We start from the raw sequence: 21,342 nt of genomic DNA on the forward strand, positions 1-21,342 counted from the left end.
GGGAAGCGCTGTAAGACTGCAGCCCTTCTATAAATCATCATCATGCTCAGTTGCATCTGACTCTTTACAACCCCGTGGACTGTAGTCCTCCAATCACTGTTATACGGTCATACAATTGCATTGAGAGAAGGGAAAAATGAGAAATGTGGATAGCAATGAATCTGCATCTACCATAGTGTAGTACTTAAAATAGTATTAGTATTTAAAGTAGTTTTTACAAAGAAATAGCAACGTAAGTTTGGTTTAAATATATAGAACTAAAGACTAAAAGACTCTGTTAGAAGTGTTGCAAGTTGTTGCCTTGAAGAAGACGAATATAGATATAGAGAAGTGCTATTTTTCATAGAATTATGTACATGTATAGCTTTGATAAAACAGAACGTCAATTTCAAAAACAGAAAATATATTATATTACATTCTGTGCTTTCTGATGGCAAGTATGAGGGTCTGCTTCTCACCTGTGTTTTTTCCAACCTATTCAAAAAAGATAGTCAAGGTCATTCTCTTGCCCACAGTCAACTTCCCTTCCTGGCTCTTGTCTTCCCAAAGTGAGACCTTGAGAGGATATTGCTGGGGAGACTGGAGCAGTGAGTGCCTTTGAGTAGAGGAAAGGGAACACAAAGGGATAGAAGACAGAGAATACCTAAGGCAAGGAAGGTGCTGGAGTTGGGGGAGGTCCTATGAGTAACATCTAGTCACTGGGACTCCCAAGATAAGCAAAAATTCTGGAGTCAAGTTTGTGATGGAGGTTCCAGAGCCACCTGAACTTAAGACACCCACAGACTTGGATGATGAGAACACTAATAATGTTCATGATAGCCTGAGGAAAAAGACACCATCCCCAATTCCCCAGTTCTGCTTAGTTTTCTAATATTTCCATGGCTCTCTGAGGACTACTAGTACACTATACAGAAACAGTGGTGTTATTACTATCATCATCATTATTTAAAATAACAAACAAGAGTACTGAATAGCTTCTATTTAGTGACCTGTAAATCTACTTTAGTAGAAACTATGCCTGCCTATATATAATCTTCTGGACTATCTTATTCCAGAATGTTTTAATATATGGATAACAAGTATCAAATTATCACAAGCCTAACTTCAATACTTATCCAACAACTGGGATGATAGAAGAAAAGGTTATCACGGCCCTGAAAACAGCCCGGCTCTCCACCAGATGGTCCACATTTCTAGACTTAGGGCTTTGCCTGTGCTTTTCTGGCTTCCTGGACCAGTCTTGTACCTGCTCTGCAGAAGCAGCTTCTCACTGAAGCTTAAATGTCAGCCACAGCCCTAGGCTTTCCAGGAGTAGGATCACTCTATCTCAATAAGTTCTCTGTTACTCCCCAGCTGAGTCTCCCAACACTGTGGACAAGCTCTACTTATTGTATTTATTCACAGATCTGCTTTTTTCTTAACTCTCTCCTCACTTGAAAGCCATTTCCATGCAACCAGGAGTCTTGCCTGTCCTTTTCATTCTGTATCCGAGAACTTGGTAATGGCTCAGTGAATAGTTACTGAACTTAAAAGCCAATGGGTTTCATAGTTAACAACATTAATCAGCCTTAGGGTTTTGGCTGTATTCTAAAATAGTTAACATGTCAATTATGACAGCTGTTGGACACAGTCACTACAAATGTGTGACTGAGCACCCTGCTGTTTGTACAGTTGAATTTTCAAGGCTTCTGTACAGGTAAGAGCTCATGTGTCCCACATCATAGCTTCCTAAGTTAAATTCCCAAGCTCAGAGACACAGTTGGTAATTCATCATTCATGTGCCAGTTGTTCCACCAACATAAGAACTGACAAAGGAGAAAGCAAAGATGTGAATGATTACTACCATTTATTGAGCATTTACTACAGACATGGTACTTGGGACATTATAGTTTTCATTCTTATAATACGAGAGATAGTTGGGGGGCAGGGTTTAAATCTCACTTTAAGATGGGAAAACAGAAGCCTGGAGAAGTGAAGTAATATGTCTAAGAATACACAGTAAGTAATTATCTGAGTACTGAATGAGAGCTCAGGTCTGTCATTTCTGAAGCTGGTGTTCTTTTCACTGTAAATGCCATTTCTGAAATCTAAATTTGTACCTTTTCACATCCAGAAAATCAAACCACAGTAGCTAAAACTGTTCTATTAAAATAACAGAGTCCCTTTTAAAGGGGAAAGCCAAGAAACCAACTCCTTTCAGCTTGTTGTCAAGAAGTTTAAAGAAAATTTGTTGTTCATGGAGCACTTATGCAATTTTATATAATGACCCTGAGAATCATGGCTCAATCACTGAAATCTCAGCATACATCAAGAGGGAAAATGATAATAAATGTCTTTAAGATAATAATGGAAAAGTACCAGTCTTCAAGGGGTTACAGGTTAGCAAAAAAAGATATGAAATGCAAATGACACTTCATTTACTGTAAGAACAAAGTACAAATGTTCAGAGTAATTTCTTTCCAGCATGAATTCCTAATGAAATGTTGCGATCAATGTCAAGCAGGTTATTACTGAAAGAGGACACGGAATAGATGTCAAAGTTAAGTCAAACCAAATGAAGTAAGTTAGAGGAAACGGGGCCATATGATCCTTTGTCTTTGGTTTCAGGAACAAAGAATTGGTTTTCTTTCTTTCTTTTTTCAAAGCAATTGTATTTAGGGTTTATTAGTCGTGTTGAAAACGCCAAATTTTTAAGGTAAAGTTGCAAGTTCAATAGACATTGGACAAAATCAAAAACAATTTCCTCTTTAAAATAAAATTTATCAAAATAATTTTTAAAACCAACCTTAATGTCAAGTTTTCTTAGTTATTATTTTGATAGATATACCAAGATAATTTATGGAGAAAAATTTATAGAAACATTCTTTATTCATCAGAAGATATCCTCAATAAGGATAATAATCACATTGTTTCTAATTATAAAATACATATTCATTTGAAACTTGAAAAAATGAGAAAGAAACTTCTCCCATAATCTTACAAACCATGACAATTTTTCTATGAGTAGAAATATGTTCATCTATTACACACAAAATATATATTTTAAGCTCAATTTTAGAATGCTCATAATAGTTTCTCTACTCTGCACTTGAGGATTAGGGTTTTCCAGGATGCTGATAATTTTATGAAATTATTTTTTAAATTAAGGTGGTTTTTATTAAACATATGGTTATACATGATTTGATTCATATGCCTTTGAAAATCTTTTCCTATAAATACATTTGAGAGTCTTTTGCTAGATGGTGTCTTTATACTGAGTTCAAAAACTGTGTTGCCAACACCTCACAACTGTCTTCACTCCTGCCCTGGTATCACATATCCTCTTGCTGGCCTTTCCCAAAAGGACACAAGTTAGTGAAGTCCCATTTTGTTGGCAACTCTCAGCACCATTTCCTTTTCTCTCTGCTTAATAACTGTCTACACAAAAATCTGTTTCAGAAGCCCACATTATAATTATCTGTGAAAAAGGACTAGGTTTAACTCTTGACCACTCTTGTCCTAAAGCCAATCCATCAACTGCTTCTCAGGTGTCACGACTCTCAACCTGGTTTGGTTTTGAGTGTGTGTGTGGGATGGGTTGTTTGTTCATTTGCTTTATTTTTTTAGAGATATATCATTGTCCAAAAGCCATGGAAAAGATGGCAAAGGGCACCCCTTACAAGGTTTTCGGCTGAAGAAGTTGTAGAGAGGTGCTGTGTGGACACTGTCATCCTTCACATGGATGCCCAGATCTGGCCCTCCATCTCACACCAGGCAGCTCCAGAAGGTCATTGCTCTTCCTCTCCACAAAGCACACCCTAGCCACAGTGACATAGAGAATGCTTTCAAAATTTCCTGTGTTGGCATACAGTTTACCCTCTGCTTTCCTTAAGCAATGCAGGAGATCTGGGTTCAATCCCTGGGTTGGGAAGATCCCCTGGAGAAGGGAAAGGCTACCCACTCCAGTTTTCTAGCCTGGAGAATTCCATGGACTGTCTAATCCACGGGATTGCAAAGAGTCAGACACAACTGAGTGAGTTTCACTTTCACTTTTCCTCAAGCTTGCCTTTTCTGTTTTGGGTCTCAAAACCTATGTTGAAAGTTACAAAAGAAAAGCTTACCCCATCTGCTGTTTCTTACCCTTTCAATCCTGCTTCTCTCAGAGTTAGTGTAAAAACCATTGAGGTAGGGTCATATGCAAGGATGAAGAGAAAAAGAAAGTATGACGGTTTATCTTCCAAAACATCAAACTAATTCAATCATTATCTGACCATCAATGACTGTGAGCCTTTTGAGGGCAGAAGTGCCACTCCAGATGCCAGCCACCCCACTGCTCAACAGTACTTCTGACTCAGCTGTGCAGCCTCAGAACTACTCACTAAATGGATTCACATGTGAGCTATCAAAATTTTTGATAATCAGATATGGAGAAATTTGGCACAACAAATGGTATTCTCAACTTCCAATAATACAAAGTTTCAGTCAAGCAGAAAAATGCTTTACTTCTAAGTAGAATACTGGAGTACTTAGTATAAACTGTTGAATTAAACAGATTTATGACAGTTCTGCAAAAGTAAAAGTTTACAAGGTGTTTTAAAGAAACTGATATCACAGGCCATATAATTTCCACAAGCATTTCAATGCGAGACTGTGTAATTCCTCTGCTTCTGATGATGATGTAAGTGCAAGCGTCAAACACTCAGCTTTCCACCCTCAGTCAAATGGGATGACCAATGGATATAAAATTAGGGGAAAACCAGCATCAGCACTGGAAAATAGGAAGGATGCCATGTACATGCCCGACACCTTAGAGGATATATATTTCACACAGACTGGTGGTAACGAATGGAAGGGTACCTTTTAGGCTCTAGTCATGAATGTCCTTGTGATAGAGAAGGGATAGTAAGGAGGTGGAGGGACCCAGACAATTCCTGTGAGACCAACTAATTTGCAAGAGTGAAAAGGGACCTTAGGATAGGAAAGCTCAACAATCAAAATGCTAGTTCTGCTTCTAGGCTTTCTCTTTGAGCCAGAGGCCATCTCAAGAAGAAGATGCTCGCAACAGAAGCAAGAAGCTCCTTCAAGTGGGAGGTCATGTTGCAAGTCCAAATAAGAAAATCACCTTGAAAAGAGGAAATGCTTCTTTTCAAATATTTCCTCTAAGAAATGAGAACACAGATATGCCAATTTATGTCAGAAAGATACTAGACGGTTTCTTAATGAGTATCTGATAACAAACTCAGCAGTGGAAATGAAAAAAAAACAGTTGCTGAATGTGACATAGATAGCTGATTGACCACCAGATATTCACAGTCCCCCTTCTATCTTTATTCTTGGAAGGCACTTGCCCCTTGACATTGGGGTAGAGCCATATGAATAGTTTTTGGTAAAGGAATATAAGCAGAACTGAAAGGTCTCTCCTGGGTTTAGGCTTTTAAGAAGCCAGTATGCCTTCTCTATTGAATCTTTCTGCATTGTCTGGCTGGAGACAGAGGACTCAGGGGACAGAGGATGGAAGAATCTGGGACCTAGAACCATCACATAGAGGATGGACAAATACTTTTCTACTGTTAAATAGAATGTCGGAGATTGTTAGTGTGGGAGATGGTTTAATGGCTGCAAATTCCTCCCTTTCCAGTTATCCACACTGTACCACAATATGACCTCGCTGTGCCTTCAGAGAGGAAAACCTATTTCCTCTCTACATTCTCTTCACCAACCAAAAGAAAACTCTGCTTTTCCATAGTCTACCACGTTCACACCAGAACTTCACTTTGGACACCAGATGTGTGTGTTGTTTCCCACACAGAGCGACTCTAGTTCTCTGTGGAAACCAACTCTGTGTCACATAAGTCAGTTAAATTCTGATACTCTATCTAGAGTTGGCATCAGATCCCACAAGTTACGGGCTCAGCCCCAGAAGACTGCCTCCACTTGAGGTGCCGATCACCAGTCCCCATTGTCATTTGTGCTTGTGACTAACCAGCTATAAATCGGGGAGTCCCATGACCTCCTCCTTGGGTTCAATAATTTGGTTAAATGGCTTACAGAACTCAGGAAAATAGCTCTTGCTTCTGAGCACATATGTGTCCCCTGTATTGGAAAGTGAAGTCGCTTAGTCGTGTCCGACTCGTTGCGACCCCATGGACTGTAGCCCTTCAGGCTCCTCTGTCCATGGGATTTTCCAGGCAAGAATACTGGAGTGGGTTGCCAGTTCCTTCTCCAGAGGATCTTCCCGACCCAGGGATTGAACTCGGTTCTACCCGCATTATAGGCAGACGCTTTACCGCCTGAGCCACCAGTGAAGATCCTTAACCGCTGGACCACCAGGGGAGCCCAATAATAATTTTTAAAAGAGAAGCTATATGATGAAAATAACAATGATTGGGTTAAAGTAAAAAATTATTATCAATAAAAACTGGACATGAGGATGTGTGGGAAAAGATATACAAAACTATATTAAATTGCTTATGCAATGGAAAAGAATATAGCTCAATTCTCAACATCAATAATAAACGAAAATAAATTCAAATGTATTTTCAGTTATAGGGAAAAGTATAGACCAAATAAAAAGATTACATCTTTTTTTTTATCAGTGAGACTTGAGCAATATTTCCCCAGTTCAGTGATTCCTTAATAAATTCTATAGAAATACATGTTCCATCATATGTACTTATTTATGTGTATGCATTATAGAATAGATGCTAACAGAATCATCAAAAGGATGAGATAAACCTAAAATTAATCCTAATTTAAAATAAATTTAATTGTGTTTATTAATAACAAAGCAACTTTTTTCTTTCACTAAAATAATAATTTTTAATGGGAATCAATGATTAATATCCTCTCAATGTTTTTAAATAGCTTGATTCCACCTCTTGCAATATGGCAATTCAAAGCTGTGATTCTGGGTCTATTTTTATTTCAAACTTGGTTTTAGTGACTGCAATAGCTGAATAATCCTTCACAGACAGACAAATTCAAAGTGAAGAAGTATGTCATTGGCTACACTTGATAATCATGATGCTTATGTCCTATTCCCTCCACCAATTATGTAATCGTTATTGTTGAAATGTGGTAGTAAATTTCCACCTTCCATTGATATCCATCAACTGCCCTTGCAAAGGGAATTAGTCCATGTTATATTTTTATGTTTCAACAAATGGGTTTAAAATTCTCCAAAACCTTTAAACAGACTAAAAATTCTATTTCAAGTTTTTGAGGCATGTTGATATGAGAGATTATATTTTACAGGTGTAACATCTACATCATTTTCAGCAATGTATCAGATAGCAGCGGAAACACACTGGGAAACATTTCCAAACATCCGTTCTGAAAATGCTCTCTCTTACCTCATAACGTGGCTAATGGTGAATTCCTGCCAGGAAAAGGGAAAGTATGAGCTTGGCTGGTCTCCTGTGGAGGCGGGGAGAGGGCTGTTGTTGCACTTCTCTTGTGTTTGCTTTTACATAATGGACGTTACTTTTAGCCTGCTTTCTTCCCCCCCAGGAATCATTTTAAGAACCTTGCCAATTCTGTGACATAGTTTAGATAAAAGTAAATAAAACAACCCTAAATTCACTTAACTGAGTACACTAAAATTCCAATGAGCCCAGGAAAGTGCGCAAAATGTTAAAGTTCACTGTTATTCATCCCGACTTCTAGAAGTCACTCTCTTCTACCTCAATTATTAGGATTAAACTGACTAAGTCTGCCTTACGTGTGGACCAGAACAAAGTGCCAGTATTAACTCAAATTAAATATTATTACAGCTTAATATCTTTCTTAATTTTTAAGTAAAAATAAGATTTTCTTCAGAGTCTCCAATGAATGATTTTGTATACCAGCTGGAATATGTGCATCCTATTTTGGAGAATAAAATAGATCAGTATGGATTCAGTATGGAAGTATAACAGACTATCATTGAAGTGAGACCAAATATATCAATTGTGACAATAAATATAAATGGTCAGAAATCAAAACCTGTCTCCAACAGCTCTAAAACCAAAGTAGTAAATTATTTTATAAAATTAAAAACACAAAGACAGGGAAAGGCACACTTTGATTTTAGCAGCCCAAACAGAAAGAAGTGAGGACACAGTACTAATTTCAGACAAAAAAGAATATGCAGCAGGGAGCACTAAACAGGACCGGGAGCACCCTTCCATAATGACAAAAAGCACAGCCTGCAGAGATCTCAAGAACAACAAATGCATATCTATTAGAAATCCCATGCAAAATACACAGGAACACAACTATTAGAGACTGAAATACCACTCCAGCTTTAGCCACTCACGTTTATAAAAACCAGGGATGAATGTAAAAGATATGAATAGTAAAGTTAAACTTAATATATTTACATGTATATATTAAATTTCAGGGGAAGAGAAAATACCTTCATCCAAGATCTTATGGAACATCCACACATATAGATCAGATATTTGGCTGCAAAAATAAGCCAGATAAATTCCCAAATGTAGGAACTGCACAAGTCATGTTCTCCGAGCACAGTGAAATTTAAATGAAGAAATTAATAACTTACATGGTCTCATTGGCCTTTTACTATAAGCTTTCGATCAAAACATCATAGAGATTACTCTGATCTAGGAATACATAAGTTTATTGTGCTCTGAGAATATTCCTCTTCTATTAATTTCATGAAAAAAGGCTTTAGGAGAAGTATTCTTACCTGGAAAAGTATTCCAGTATTCTTACCTGGAAAAGTCCATGGACAGAGGAGCCTGGTGGGCTACAGTCCACAGGGTTACATGACTGAGCACGTGTGCATGAGGGTGGAGGGAGATGGGTTGGTAGCACTAAACTGGTAGAACTGAAAAAAAAAAAAAAAGCCTTTAATTCAAGGCTTAAACCCTTCATAATTGAAGAAATACATGTATATTGCAAGGAATTATGACAATCAATAAAGGAATTTAAAAAAAGGTAAAAATCATCCATAACCACACTACCCAGAGATATTTTTGATTTCACTGTTTCAGGCTTTTTCTGATATATATATATACATTAACTCACACAAGAATCCATATGCGTTTTTACCCTCACCCCACAAAATAGGATTTATATTGTAAGTTTATGAAAATATGATAACACTATACCTCTCCAAGTAATTAGCCACTTGTGCCAATCCATTCCCCAAATAACTTTTGCTCTCATTCCTAATGGAAACTCTATTTTTATCATTTACTAAATTCGAGGATACTATTTGTATATCTGGCCCCATCCCTTCACCAACACTGTAAGTCTTTCTGGTTTTTATAATGTGCTTTCATACATTTGGTGTAAGTATGCCTTCATCACTCCTCTTTTCCAAAGTATTCTGGATTCACTCTAGCCTTATATTCTAGATGAAGTTGAATTTCATTAAACTATTTTAATTATTAAAATATTTCATTAAATTATTTTATTAAATTCTAAAAATTTCACTAGAATAGGATTTCACTAGAATAGGATTTATGGATTGATATAGGGACAATTAACCTCTTCACACCAGAATAATTTTAATAACAAACAGTTTACATTTTCTAAAACTAAGGTTCAAAAGGCTTGGGAGCTCACAGAGGAAACGTGGCAGAGTCAAGATTTATATTTGGACCTGTTCACTTGTCACCTAGGTGAATGCATAATTTATGAACATCAGTTTGAATTAAAATATACTCAAGTATAATTTTAATTAAATGTTTTTTTTACCAACATGTTCACCTTTCTGCCCATTTTCCTAGCCAATCCTTTTCTATTTCATGGTGTACATTCCAAAAGCAACATGTAATCTTGATGTCAATAAATTCTGCAAGCAGTGGCAATGTTCTCTTTTCATAGCATAACTATAAGCAGAGAAATCTCATTAAATGCTGACATTTATTTCTATTTACCTAACCTAGAGACAATATGCAAATGTATATAAGTTTTTCTCCAGTTACATAAGATATGTTTAACAGAAGAATTTCCCTTGCGGTGAGTTTTTTCAATTTGTTGCAAAAGTCTTTGACAGTCTACCTCGTGCCAGCATTTATATGGGGAATAAGACATGGTCTCTTGCCTCAAGAAACTAGCATTAAATGGTTCAGTTCAGTTCAGTCGCTCAGTCGTGTCCGACTCTTTGCGACCCCATGAATCGCAGCACACCAGGCCTCCCTGTCCATCACCAACTCCTGGAGTTCACTCAGACTCAAGTCCATCAAGTCGGTCATGCCATCCAGCCATCTCATCCTCTGTCGTTAAATGGTTAGATATATACAAATACTTCAAATACGTTTGGCTATCGTTGCATCCCATTTCTTAGAAATATGGACAAGGTTGAGGGAAGACTCATAGGAGGGAGAAGCAGAGGACCCTCTGGGGCCCAAAAGGGCCTTCACTGAGCATGTGATCTTACCCGGGTCTTGATGAATGAATAGGAGTTCATCACTGACCAATGGGAGGAAGGGCAATCTAGGAAGAGAGAAAAACGAGAAAAAGTTGTGACGTCAGAAAAGCAGGCTGAGAAACTGTATGTGATTTCATACACCATTCAGTATAGTTTCCATCCCCCACCCCCCGCCAAAATGTCTTAGAACTTCAGTATATGAAGACTTCATCAGACTCCTGTCACCCAATCAGCCATTTCTTTTCTCAAGGTCACTTTACACCATCAATTATTAAAGTTTTATCTCTCTTCTGACTTGATACTTTCCTAATTTTCTTCTTTTATGAATTTTGAGAATACCTTGAGAAGAAAAATTTATAAAGACCTTCCAGCTTCTCTTCTGCTGAGATGAAAATCTGACCAAGTCTTAACCATTCGTACTAGCCAATTGATATGTATGGGTTCGGTTGTGTGGCATCAACATGTCCTTCATAAGATGAACAGTCCCTTCTATGTTGTTTGGGGCCCTATTTAATCCCTAACTCCCAGTGTTTCATGAAGCTGAATGAAAGGCCTGGGTCTTTACATCATCTCTGCAGGAGACAGAAGGCTGGAGAAAGTATCTAGACTTTGGAGGGTGAACTTAGATTCCACTCTCAGTGCTGCCATCTGTCTGTCCAAGGAGTAATCTTGGGCAAGTCATTCATCTTTCTGAGACTCAGTTTCTCCAGCTAGAAAACTAGATGCCCTTGGATTTACTTAAATGGGTTTCTGTGAGGAGCAACGAAGAATAACGTACATGAAAAGTCAGGATAAGCTCTCAACTTTTCAAGGAAAATTAAATCCTATTATCTTTGTGCCTGGTCCTGCACTACAGGCTTTACATGCTTTTCCTCCTTCAATCTCTATTGACAGTTGAGGAAACAGCTAAGAGAAGTTGAATAGCTTGCCCAAATTCACATATTTCATGTGTGTTACAGCAAAACTAAATTCTGTATCTCCCATCGCTTTCAGTTCAGTTCAGTCGCTCAGTCGTGTCCGACTCTTTGCAACCCCATGAACTGCAGGATGCCAGGCCTCCCTGTCCATCACCAACTCCCGGAGTTCACTCAAACTCACATCCATCGAGTCAGTGATGCCATGCAGCCATCTCATCCTCTGTCATCCCCTTCTCCTCCTGCCCTCAATCCCTCCCAGCATCAGAGTCTTTTCCAATGAGTCAACTCTTCACATGAGGTGGCCAAAGTACTGGAGTTTCAGCTTTAACATCATTCCTTCCAAAGAAATCCCAGGACTGATCTCCTTTAGAATAGACTGGCTGGATCTCCTTGCAGTCCAAGGGACTCTCAAGAGTCTTCTCCAACCCCAGAGTTCAAAAACATCAATTCTTTGGCTCTCAGCCTTCTTCACAGTCCAACTCTCACATCCATACGTGACCACAGGAAAAACCATAGCCTTGACTAGACGGACCTTTGATGGCAAAGTAATGCCTCTGCTTTTCAATATGCTATCTAGGTTGGTCATTACTTTCTTTCCAAGGAGTAAGCGTCTTTTAATTTCATGGCTGCAGTCACCATCTGCAGTGATTTTGGAGCCCCTCAAAATAAAGTCTGACACTGTTTCCACTGTTTCCCCATCTATTTCCCATGAAGTGATGGGACCAGATGCCATGATCTTCATTTTCTGAATGTTGAGCTTTAAGCCAACTTTTTCACTCTCCTCTTTCACTTTCATCAAGAGGCTTTTGAGTTCCTCTTCACTTTCTGCCATAGGGGTGATGTCATCTGCATATCTGAGGTTATTGATATTTCTCCTGGCAATCTTGATTCCAGCCTGTGCTTCTTCCAGCCCAGCATTTCTCCTGATGTACTCTGCATATAAATTATATAAGCAGGGTGACAACATACAGCCTTGACGTACTCCTTTTCCTATTTGGAGCCAGTCTGCTGTTCCATGTCCAGTTCTAACTGTTGCTTCCTGACCTGACCCATCTCTTTAAGTATTAGCTTTTTCAGAAGGTGAGATTGAGCTAGATGATATATCTCTGAGACCAAACCAAAGGTGGAAGCTCTAAAGAGGTCTTATAATTATATACCATTACCAGACACTTCAAACTTCTGGCCTAATATCAGCTATTTCCAACCATCCTTGGCTAAAGATTCTATCCATAGTTGTAAAATTCAAAGAAACTATCCTCTCTGAAAATCAGAACAAAGAAGGAATTCTACAAGTTTTTCCTGTAATTATATGCAAAAATGAGAACTTTATACTACTTAACTAGCATACCTTGCTCCTTTGAATACCCTTTTATTTCATGTTGAGTGGCTTGTATACAAATTGTAATGTAAATTCTTTCTTCCCCAGCTTCTACAGTTTTCCATTTTGCAACTTATTTATTATTCCTTGAAATGTCATAATAACAGGTTAAATCCAAGCTCTTGTGGGGTTTGTGCCAAGATGAGATTTTTTAAAAATCATGTCTAAATTACTTCATGAAATAATGTTCCTGTTTGCCTCCAAGCTGCTGTCAAGGCTGAGGCCAAAAACTTGCTAAGAACAGAGCAAACTGAGCTAGGAGTCTCCAGGGAAAGGGTAGAGTAGAAACCAGCTCTAGGGAGAGCCCTCAGTAGATATCCTCTTATTTCATATTTTCCTCTAAATGGTGTAGATGTTTACCTCTACAAAGTATATTTCCTAACCAGATTTGATTCTACAGGGATTGGAAGCCCCCTAAACCATGTGCCCTTGGCTCTCATCTGAACTCATACTATGATGAAAATGAAATATGAGGGAAACATCTGAGAAATCTTAGACTAAGTAACCTGACCCTTAATATAAAATTTTGTCATTTGTTTATTTAGCAAACATTTGCTGAATGCCTGTATATAAACATACATTAAAAACATCTTCCCTGCCCTGCAGAAAATCAATCTCTGATAGGAGTGATAACCATGAAAATAGTTTATTACAGTACAAAGTGATAGGAAGTACTATTGTCCAAAGGTAGACTGTGATACTTTGAGGGCCAGTGGTATTCCATCCATTTAATTTTCATTTGTTTTATTCTTCATTCACTCAGCAACTCTTTACAAAGTAACCACCATTTGTGATGTGCTACTAATTGCTCAGGGGTACACAAAGATAAACTGGATAAAACAGTCTGCAAAAAAATCCTGTGTCAGTTTTACTGACTTACTAGAGAGACAGCACACATGATAGATATGTCCTCCCCCAACAAGACCTATTATCTATCCTTTCCTTCTGCTCTGTGACCCACAAAGTACACTCTTAGTTGACTTCAACATTGATTAACTTTCCTCCAAAATGTGTTTTATATCGGCAAACCACTCTGTGCCATTTGAATTCCTTGATCAGTAATCTTTATAGCACAGTGAAACCACATGTATTTGTGTATTTTAATATTTACTTAAGTTATGCCCACATGGTCTTTTCCTTTGCTGTTGTTTAGTTGCTCAGTCATGTCCAACTCTTTGTGACCCCATGGACTGAAGCACATCAGGCTTCCCTGTCCTTCACCATCTCCTGGAGCTTGTTCAAAATCATGTCCACTGAGTTGGTGATGCCATCCAACCATCTCATCATCTATGGGTTCCTTCTCCTCCTGCCTTCAATCAGTCCCTGAATCAGGGTCTTTTCTAATGAGTCAGCTGTTCACTTCAGGTGGCCAAAGTATTGGAGTTTCAGCATCAGTCTTTCCAATAAATATTCAGGACTGAGTTTCTTCAGGATTGACTGGTTTGATCTTGCAGTCCAAGGGACTCTCAAGAGTCTTCTCCAACACCACAGTTCAAAAGCATCAATTCTTTGGCACTCAGCCTTCTTTATGATCCAACTCTCACATCTATACATGACTCCTGGAAAAACCATAGCTTTGACTAGATGGACCTTTATTGACAAAGTAATGTCTCTGCTTTTTAATATGCTGTCTAGGTTGGTTATAGCTTTTCTTCTAAGGAGCAAGCGTCTTTTAATTTCATGGCTGCAGTCACCATCCACAGTGATTTTGGAGCCCAAGAAAATAGAGTCCATCACTGTTTCCATTGTTGCCCCATCTATTTGCCATGAAGTGATGGGACTGGATGCTATGATCTTTGTTTTTTGAATGCTGAGTTTTAAGCTAGCTTTATCACTCTCCTCTTTCCCTTTTATCAAGAGGCTCTTTAGTTCCTCTTTACTTTATGCCAATAAGGGTGGTGTTATCTGCATATCTGATATTTCTCAGATTATTGATTTTCAGGTTATTGATACTTCTCCTGGCAATCTGGATTCCAGCTTGTGCTTCATCCAGCCTGGCATTTTGCATGAGGTACTCTACATATAAGTTAAATAAGCAGGGTGACAATATACAGCCTTGATGTACTTCTTTCCCAATTTGGAACCAGTCTGTTGTTACATGTCTAGTTTTAAATGTTGCCTCTTGACCTACATACAGATTTCTCAGGAGGCAAGTAAGGTGGTCTGGTATTCCCATCTCTTTAATAATTTTTCACAGTTTGTTGTGATCCACACAGTCTTTTCTTTATACATCACAATAAAGACATTTTTCAATTTATCAGGTTTTTTCCCTGATATGAAAATGTTCAAAGGTATTAAAATGTTCAAACTATACCTGCTGCACAGTGATTTGTTGTTGTTACTGTTAAGGTTATTTCTATTGAGTGCATTTGTTTTTTAATCTGTATATATTTTTCAGATAATCTCTTTAAGGTAATAAAATCTTTTGTTATTTTTTAATCAATAAAGTTTAACTTTATATATATTTGTTATTAACATTGCCTTCTGTTCACTATCTCTACCTGCAATATTTATTTGTGATTTGATTAAATGAAAGTCACTCAGTTGTGTCTGACTCTACAGGCCATGGAATTCTCCAGGCCATAATACTAGAATGGGTAGCCTTTCCCTTCCCCAGGTCTTCCCAACTCAGGGGTGGAACCCTGGTCTCCCGCACTGCAGGCAGTCTTTACCAGCTGAGCCACAAGGGAAACCCAAGAATACTGGAGTGGGTAGCCTATCTCTTCTCCAGTTCTCCAGCGGATCTTTCCAACCCAGGAATCAAACCAGGGTCTCCTGCATTGCAGGCAGAAAAATAAAATCAATGTTTTTTGAGGCTGCTAAATTTCAGAAGAACTTTTAATTTTACCTTAATAGTATTGAAATGGCAATGTCAAATGATGAGGTCAAAATATTTTGCTATACATTATGTAGCTTCTTGGATTTACACATCTTTAAGAGCACTTAGCATAGTATATTGAGATTCATGTTTGCCTTCCTCAGGAAAATGTGAGCTCCTTGAAGTACAAAATTAAGTATTATTCACCTCCAGGAAGCCAATGCCTTGCTCAGCCTGCTCCAGATGGTGTTGAGTAAATGTAAGTTGACTCTACAGTCATAAATGTTTTGGTTTTCTTTATACACTCTTCTGTATATATGTATGTATTTCTAGAGAACTAATCAGTACAGTGTTGCCAACATTCTCAGATGTAGGGAATCCTAAAGTCCCAGTGTCCCTTCACTTTGTTTCACTCTGTTCCTCCTCTTGTTCCAATTGATGTTCATGTGTCCAAGCACTACCCATCAAATGGAAAAACTGGGCATCACATACCAGACCTGACCTCAGGTCTATCACTCTTGGGGCTAGATTCTATCCAAGCAGGACCTGCAACAGGAATTGAGAGCAAATGAGTTAAAGAGGAGGGGAGAAGAGGGAGCCAGGGAGGAAGGAAGGGAAGAAATTCTGTGCTTGTGTATATTTATCAGTCTGTTTACTAAAAGCTCCATGGAGGCAGCAAATTCATCTTTTATCCATTATTATGCATCCAGCTCCTAGAATATTGCCTGGTACACAGTAGGTGCTCAATAAACATTTTAATGAATGGGAGACCTGACAAAGGACACTCTGATTTACTGAGAACCACTGTTTGACAGGTTTAGAGCTAATCACTTCACTCACGATCTCATTTGAAATGTGGTCCTCAAACCATCTTGGTGAGGGAGGTGGTATCACACCTGTCTAATGAGAAAGACACAGAGCCTTCACTACCACATACCGGCTGTTAGTATAGATTAGGCCTCATGGAGCAAAAGATTTGTCAGAGCAGAAGGTAACCTAGAGATGCTCTAACCCAACCTTCTTATTTTACTAATGCAGAAAATAACTCTTGGATAGTTGAAGTGACTTTGCCAAGGTCTCACAGGGGTTAGGGTTGGCAACTGACCCTGAACTCAGATGTCCCACCTTAGTCAGGGATCTCTCTGCTCTGCTTGGGTGCCTCTTGCTTGTTCCTATCATTGCCATATGGAGAGAGGACAAGAAACCATGAGCCATAAAGTTGTTCAACTCAAAAGAGCTAATTTCAGGTGTTCTTCAAATCACATTCCACAATCAGCCACTGTAACACCTCCTGATCCCCATCAAGTCCACGACTTTGTCTACACTGGGTGGCCTTGTGTGCAGTTCTTGGCCCTGTTAGCCTCTAGCCTTGTATATAACCCTAAAAACTGTGGAACTTTTGCACTTGGCAGGGAAAATTCACCAAAGAACAGAACATACTCTTTTTCTTGTTTTAACTTGACTCCATTCTTCACCAAATACATTTTTTTTTCTTTCCATGAAGTATAACTGAACAGTTTATGACAGGATTGAACATTGAAATCAGTGATATAATGATCTCTCTTTGTCCCTGCACCCTGACAGTTTATCAAACAAGGTTCATGCAGATGGCAAAAAGCATGACTACATTATTAGATAATTCCTCAGGTTAGCTCTTTGCATCCATGCATGTTACAGACAGCAGAATCAACAAGAGGAATGGGGATCTGAAGCAAAGGAAGGGGAAATGCAAATATAAACCTGTGTTTCTAAAGGGCATGAGTTCTTGCTGTTCCAGAGGGCTAGAGTCTAGATTCCTGAAGTGGGCATCAGACACTACACACCTCATTTCCAAGGAACTCCCCTGCTTTGCATCTAAAGTAAATACTTCCCTATTGCCCACACTTTGGACTCTTCTGTTGACTATGATGGCTACTCCATTTCTTCTAAGGGATTCTCCCCCACAGTAGTCGATACAATGGTCATCTGAGTTAAATTCATCCATTCCGGTCCATTTTAGTTCACTGATTCCTAAAATGTCAGTGTTCACTCTTGCCATCTCCTGTTTGACCACTTCCAATTTGCCTTGATTCATGGACCTAACACTCCAGGTTCCTATGCAGTATTGCTCTTTACAGCATCAGACTTTACTTCCGTCACCTATCACATCCACAACTGGGTGTTATTTTTGCTTTGGTTCCATCTCTTCATTCTTTCTGGAGCTATTTCTCCACTCTTCTCCAGTAGCGTATTGGGTACCTACTGACCTGGGGAGTTCATCTTTCAGTGTCATACCTTTTTGCCTTTTCATAGTGTTCATAAGGTTCTCAAGGCAAGAATACTAAAGTAGTTTGCTATTCCATTCTCCAGAGGACCACGTTTTGTCAGAACTCTCCACCATGACCCATCTGTCTAGGGTGGCCCTACATGGCATGGCTCATAGCTTCTTTGAGCTAGACAAGGCTGTGGTCCCTGTGATCAGTTTGGTTAGTTTTCTGTGATTGTGGTTTTCATTCTGTCTGCCCTCTGATGGATAGGGATAAGAGGCTTATGGAAGCTTCCTGATGGGAGAGACTGACTGAGAGGTCTTATTTTGATGGGCGGGGCCATGCTCAGTAAATCTTTAACCCAATTTTCTGTTGATGGGCGGGGCTGTGTTCCCTCCCTGTAGCTTGACCTGAGACCAAACTATGGTGGAGATAATGAAGATAACTGCAACCTCCTTCAAAAGGTCCCATGAACACACTGCTGTACTCAGTGCCTCCGACCCTGAAGCAGGTCACAGTGGAACCACACCTCCCCTGGAGACTCCTGAACACTCATGGGCATGTCTGAGTCAGTTTCTAGTGGGGTCACTGCTCCTTTCTCCTGGGTCCTGCTGCACACAAGGTTTTGTTTGTGCCCTCCAAGAGTCTGTTTCCCCAGTCCTGTGTAAGTTCTGGTAGTTCTATAGTGGGGTTAATGGCAACCTCCTCCAAGAGGGCTTATGCCATACTCAGGTCTCAAAAATGGGATAATGATCTCTATTCATTTCCAAGGCAAACCATTCAATATCACAGTAATCCAAATCTATGCCCCAACCAGTAATGCTGAAGAAGCTAAAGTTGAACAGTTTTATGAAGACCTATAAGACCTTCTAGAACTAACACCCAAAAAAGATGTCCTCTTCATTATAGGGGACTGAAATGCAAAAGTAGGAAGTCAAGAGTTACCTGGAATAACTGGCAAATTTGGCCTGGGAGTACAAAACCAAGCAGGACAAAGGCTAACACGGTTTTTCCAAGAGAACACACTGCTCGTAGCAAACACCCTTGTCCAACAACACGTGTAGAGAAGACTCTACACACGGACATCACCAGATGGTCAATACTGAAATCAGATTGATCATATTCTTTGCAGACGAAGTTGGAGAAGCTCTACACAGTCAGCAAAAACAAGACCTGGAGCAGACTGTGGCTCAGATCATGAACTCCTTATTGCCAAATTCAGATTTAAATTGAAGAAAGTAGGCAATGGCACCCCACTCCAGTACTCTTGCCTGGGAAATCCCATGGGCAGAGGAGCCTGGTGGGCTGTAGTCCATGGGTCACAAAGAGTTGGACACAACTGTGTGACTTCACTTTCACTTTTCATGCATTGGAGAAGGAAGGGAAGGGGGAGCCTGGTGGGCTGCCATCTCTGGGGTTGCACAGAGTCAGACATGACTGATGCGTTAGCAGCAGCAGCAGCAGGGGAAACCACTAGACCATTCAGGTATGACCTAAATCAAATCCCTTACGATTATACAGTAGAAGTCACAAATATTCAAGGGATTAGATCTGATAGACAGGGTGCCTGAAAAACTATGGACAGAGGTTTGAGACATTGTACAGGAGACAGTAATCAAGACCATCCACAAGAAAAAGAAATGCAAAAAGGTAAAATGGTTGTCTGACAAGGCCTTAAAAATATCTGAGAAAAGAAGAGAAACTAAAGGCAAAGGAGAAAAGCAAAGCTATACCCATCTGAACGCAGAGTTTCAAAGAATAGCAAGGAGAGATAAGAAAGCCTTCCTCCAGTGATCAGTACAAAGAAATAGAAGAAAACAATAGAATGGGAAACATTAGAGATCTCTTCAAGAAAATTAGAGATACCAAGGGAACATTTCATGCAAAGATGGGCTCAAAAGCCAGAAATGGCATGGAACTAAGAGAAGCAGATGATATTAAGATGAGGTGGCAAGAATATACAGAAAAACTATACCAAAAAAATCTTCATGACCCAGTTAATCATGACGGTGTGATCACTCACCTAGAGCCAGACATTCTGGAATGTGAAGTTAAGCAGGCCTTAGGAAGCATCATTACAAATAAAGCCAGCTGAGGTGATGGAATTCCAGTTGAGCTATTTCAAATCCTAAAAGATAATGCTGTGAAAGTGCCGCACTCAGTACATGAGCAAATCTGGAAAACTCAGCAGTGGCCATGGGACTGGAAAGGTCAGTTTTCAGTCCAATCCCAAAGAAAGGCAATGCCAAAGAATGCTCAAACTACCACACAATTGCACTCATCTCACACGCTAGTAAAGTAATGCTCAAAATTCTCCAAGCCAGTCTTCAACAATACTTGAACTGTGAACTTCCAGATGTTCAAGCTGGATTTAGAAAAGGCAGAGGAACCAGAGGTCAAATTGCCAACATCTGTTGGATCATCAAAAAAGTAAAAGAGTTCCAGAAAACCATATACTTTTGCTTTATTGACTATGCCAAAGCCTTTGACTGTGCAGATCACAACAAACTGTGGAAAATTCTTAGAGAGATGGGAATACTAGACCACCCAACCTGCCTCCTGAGAAATCTGTATGCAGGTTAAGAAACAAATCTTAGAACTAGACATGGAACACCAGACTGGTTCCAAATAGGGAAAGGAGTACAGCAAGGCTCTATATTTTCATGCTGCTTATTTAACTTGTATGCAGAAAACATCTTGCGAAATGCCAGGCTGGATGAAGCACGAGGCGGAATCAAGATTGACAGGAGAAATATGAATAACCTCAGATACACAGATGATACCAACCTTATGGCTTTCTGCGAGGAAGAAATAAAGAGCCTCTTAATGAAAGTGAAAGAGAGAGTGAAAACATTAGCTTTAAAATCAACATTCAAAAAACTAAGATCATGGCATCCAGTCCCATCACTTCATGGCAAATAGATGGGGAAACCATGGAAACAGTAAGATACTTTATTTGGGGGTGCTCCAAAATCACTGCAGCCATGAAATTAAAAGATGCTTGCTCCTTGGAAGAAAAGCTATGATCAACCTAGACAGCATATTAAAAAGCAGAGACATTACTTTGCCAACAAAGGTCTGTCTAGTCAAAGCTATGGTTTTTCCAGTAGTCATGTACGGATGTGAGAGTTGAACTATAAAGAAAGCTGAGTGCCAAAGAATTAATGCTTTTGAACTGTGGTGTTGGAGAAGACTCTTGAGAGTCCCTTGGACTGCAAGGAGATCCAACCAGTCCATGCTAAAGGAGATCAGTCCTGAATATTCATTGGAAGGACTTATGCTAAAGCTGAAACTCCAATATTTTGGCCACCTGATGCGAAGAACCAACTCATTGGAAAAGACCCTGATGCTGGGAAAGATTGAAGGTAGGAGGAGAAGGGGATGACAGAGGATAAGATGGTTGAATAGCATCACCGACACGATGGACATGAATTTGAATAGGCTTCAGGAGTTGGTGATGGACAGGTAAGCCTGGCGTGCTGCAGTCCATGGGGTAGCAAAGAGTCGGACACAACTGAGTGACTGGACTGAGCTGACTGCCTGCACGTAATTGCTTCTGTATTGATCTAAGAAAGTGGGGTTATTTTTCATTCAGAACTGTATAGTTTGATTGTATTTATGAT

General features: G+C 39.3%; 1 pseudogene; it reads right to left on the bottom strand.

Moving 5' to 3' along the window:
- LOC138080808 (craniofacial development protein 2-like) overlaps positions 1-17,457 on the bottom strand; it is a 44,533-nt pseudogene extending 27,076 nt beyond the window's left edge.
- Between the last annotated feature and the right edge of the window lie 3,885 nt (positions 17,458-21,342).

Source organism: Capricornis sumatraensis, chromosome 6 (genome assembly GCF_032405125.1).
Source record: "Capricornis sumatraensis isolate serow.1 chromosome 6, serow.2, whole genome shotgun sequence".
In the NCBI taxonomy this organism is placed as follows: domain Eukaryota; kingdom Metazoa; phylum Chordata; class Mammalia; order Artiodactyla; family Bovidae; genus Capricornis; species Capricornis sumatraensis.